The sequence below is a fragment of the Petaurus breviceps genome, unplaced genomic scaffold (genome assembly GCF_028583685.1).
Source record: "Petaurus breviceps papuanus isolate PSGF00001 unplaced genomic scaffold, PetGlider_PUasm1.0 40, whole genome shotgun sequence".
Lineage (NCBI taxonomy): Eukaryota > Metazoa > Chordata > Mammalia > Diprotodontia > Petauridae > Petaurus > Petaurus breviceps.
The window spans coordinates 5,620,548-5,624,256 of record NW_027186315.1 but is presented as its reverse complement, the minus strand read 5'-3'; positions in this window follow the sequence as shown (position 1 = coordinate 5,624,256).

The window sequence follows — 3,709 nt, the reverse complement described above, 5'->3', positions numbered from 1 at the left end:
TAGTATTCTGAGCTGGTGTCTACTGGTTCCTCTCTCTGTGCTAAAGCACTTGCAGGGGCTACAGGATGTCCTGGTGTTGGTTGTTTGCCTGCTGCATCACTCTGGAACTCACAATCTCCCTCTGGTTTGCTGAGTTGGGGCTTGCTGCTGGCTTACTGGGATACCTCCTGTCCTGTGCTGCTCCCTCTCCCCCAAAGAGGGGCCTTTTCCATTAGTTCCCTAAGCTTCCTGGGCTACAAGAATACTGTAACCTGAATTTCTGCTCACTAAGCTGTAGCAGGGTTTTTTCTGTGGTGATATTTTCTGGGATTTCAGAGGTAAAATAGGGAAGGGTGAGAGCAACTTACTTCTTGCTCTGCCCTTTTGACTCCTGGAAACAGAATCTGAGAAATGAGTCAAATTTAAAAAAAATGAGAGCCATTACCCAATTGATAGATGATCAAAGATATTTTTCAGATGAAGTAATTGAAACTATGTGGCTAGCCCATAAAAGGAGAAAGAGAGAGCAATTGTAATGAGAGATACTCTAGGTCATTGAACATGAACAGAGATCCATTGGGCTGTATTTATGGGCAAGAATGAGAACCTGGGAAGTAGATTGATTTTATACTTATTTGGTAGGCAGATATAATGGAATAGTAAACAGATCATAATACTATGGCAAAATCTGTGTCTTCTGAGGCTTTACCTTTGCCCACTTTTGATAGTAGTATCCAGGAAAGATAATATTCACTTATTCCACAATGTGCAAAGACGAATAAGATGTGATTTATCATCTCAGGGAGATCCAATAAGGGTAAAAATGAATAGAAATAGCCATAATATAGAGAAGATTATGAGAAATACATAAATGAGAGAGAAAGTGTAAGAAGAGATAAAGAAGAAATATTTCTTGACTGTTAGCATTTCTGTAACAGAGAAGACATGAAAGTAATGACATCTCTTTTCACCATTGTAATGGCCTCAGAGACTATGCAATTCAACCTATATCTACAGAAAAATTCCTCCTGCATTATTTGTGAAAAGTAGTCATGCATTCCATAAGTGATAATTTCTTTTCTTTTTTTTTTTTTGGAGGGTAATTGGGGTTAAGTAACTTGCCTAAGGTTACATGGCCAGTTATTGTGTGTGTGTGTGTGTTAAGTATCTGAGGCCTAATCTGAAATCAGCTCCTCCTGACTTCAGGGCTCGTGCTCTATTCATTGCACCACCTAGCCACCCCAATAACTGATAATTTCTAAGTGGCTCATATACATTACGTTATTTGTTATTGAAAATAATTATATGAGGGAAAAAGAATGAAGGGAACAAGCATTTATTAAGTGCCTACTATATGCCAGTCATGGTGCCTTAAAATACTTTATAAATGATATCTCATTTTATTCTCATCACAACCCTGGGAGGAAAACGCTTTTATAATATCTATTTTACAGTTAAAGAACATGAGGCAGACAGTTGTTGAGTTACTTGCCTAAGGTCACACAGCCAGTCGATGTTTGATTGCATGTGAATATAAATTTTCTTGATTCCAGGTCTATCTACTGTCTCTATGAAGTAGGTGTTACAGACATTACCATCCCCAGTTTAGAGATGAAAATACTGAGGTTGAAAGAAGTTAAGTATTTTTTTTCTATGGTCAATTAGAGTATTTTTGAGGGTGAAATTTGAACCCAAATTCAAATACTAATGATGACTTTGTATGAGATAGGCCATTACAATTTGGTCTAGTGAAATTCAAGGAAGAATTTATTTTAAGCTTAAATATTCATTTTTGCTACATCTATTGATTTCTTCTAGTTCTTATTTTCTATAGCAAGAATAAGTTCAAATGTTCTTTCACATCAAAACCCTGAAAATCAATATCATCCCAGTTCTCTCCAGGCTAAACATTCACAGGCCACTTAACTGATCCTATATGGCATGACACCACCATCCTTAACCATCCAAAGATTAAAAAGAAAAAGAGTTCTTATTACAATAGAAATGCCAGAGATGGTGGTAACAGGTAACAGCTGGTACCTGCATGTTGCTCATAAGCATGAGAAGCTAAGTGAATATATTATCTACTGTGTAAAGAAGGTGATATATGTTTCCTCCTTTTGCAGGGAAGCCCAAAGAGGTTTGTCACAAACCTAATATGATATAGCTATGATATATGATATAATATATATATATATATAACTTATATGATATGAAATCTAACATCACAATTTTTTAATTTAAAAGTTTGCCCTCTATTGACTAGGCTATGAGAAAATAATAAAATATAATTTATTCCAGCATGCAATAAACATATTTAGATGATAGAGATACATAAAAAATCAAATCTGAGAGCTTTTCAAAAATCTATTCTACTTCAGGTGTTTGCAGAAAAAAGATACAATTATGATTTGAGAAACAGCAATAATATAATTGAAAACATTAAGAGGTATCAACAAAAGAATTATATTATGCTTAAAGGCACACCATAAACAACGAAGCAATAACATTATTAATACCAATGAACCAATACCATATGCCATAGCTTAAATACTTATAGGAAAAGAAAACAAAATTACAAAAAGACAGGGATCATAACATATTAATAATACAAATTTATAATATTCAATTGTCCTGAATTTAATTAATATAAAAAGTTAGAAAGAAAGAAAAAGGGGTGGCTAGGTAGCAGAGTGAACAGACCACTGGCCCTGGAGTCAAGAGTACCTGAGTTCAAATCCAGCCTCAGAGAGTTAACACAAAACTAGCCATATGACTCTGAGCAAGTCACTTAACCCTAATTGCCCTTTCTTTCCCCCTTCAAAAACAAAAAAAAAATAGAAAAGAAAGAAAGAAAGAGAGAGAAAGAGAGAAAGAGAGAAAGAAAGAGAGAAAGAAAGAAAGAAAGAAAGAAAGAAAGAAAGAAAGAAAGAAAGAAAGAAAGAAAGAGAGAAAGAAAGAAAGAAAGAAAGAAGGAAAGAAAGAAAGAAAGAAAGAAAGAAAGAAAGAAAGAAAGAAAGAAAGAAAGAAAGAAAGAAAGAAAGGAAGAAAGAAGGAAGGAAAAAAAGGAGGAAAGAAAGGAGGAAACAAAGAAGGAAAGAAAGGAAGAAACAAAGAAGGAAAGAAAGGAAGAAACAAAGAAGGATAGAAAGAGGAAGAGAATTATGAAAAAATGACATGAAAGACCTTTGATGATATCTAAATCAGAATATTTCTCACCTCCCCACAGCTCACAAAATTGGTAATTCTCAAAAATAAATCATAAATAAGGCAAAATTAGAATCATCATATTTAGAGAATAATGCAAAAATATATTAAATGACAAAGGAAATATGAACTAAGACAATGGGTATAAATGGGCATTTTCTAATACCATGGAGACCAATAAATAATAATCCTAAAGAATATTAAATCAATGTAACAATATACTAAAATTCAAGAGATTCAGCAAAAGTAGTTTAGAACACACACACATATATATATTAAAGATTTTTTCTTCTTTATTTAGTATTCTGTTTTTCCCCATTTACATGCGAAAACAATTTTCAACATTCGTTTTTAATTTGATTTTCAAATTATCTCCTTTACTTCCTCCCCACCCCACCCCAAGGTCCACTGAGAAAGCAAACAATTCAGTATAAGTCACATGTATAGTGATGCAAAACACATCCATAATAGTCATATTATGAAAGAAAATATAGACAAACACACACACATACACTCACACACA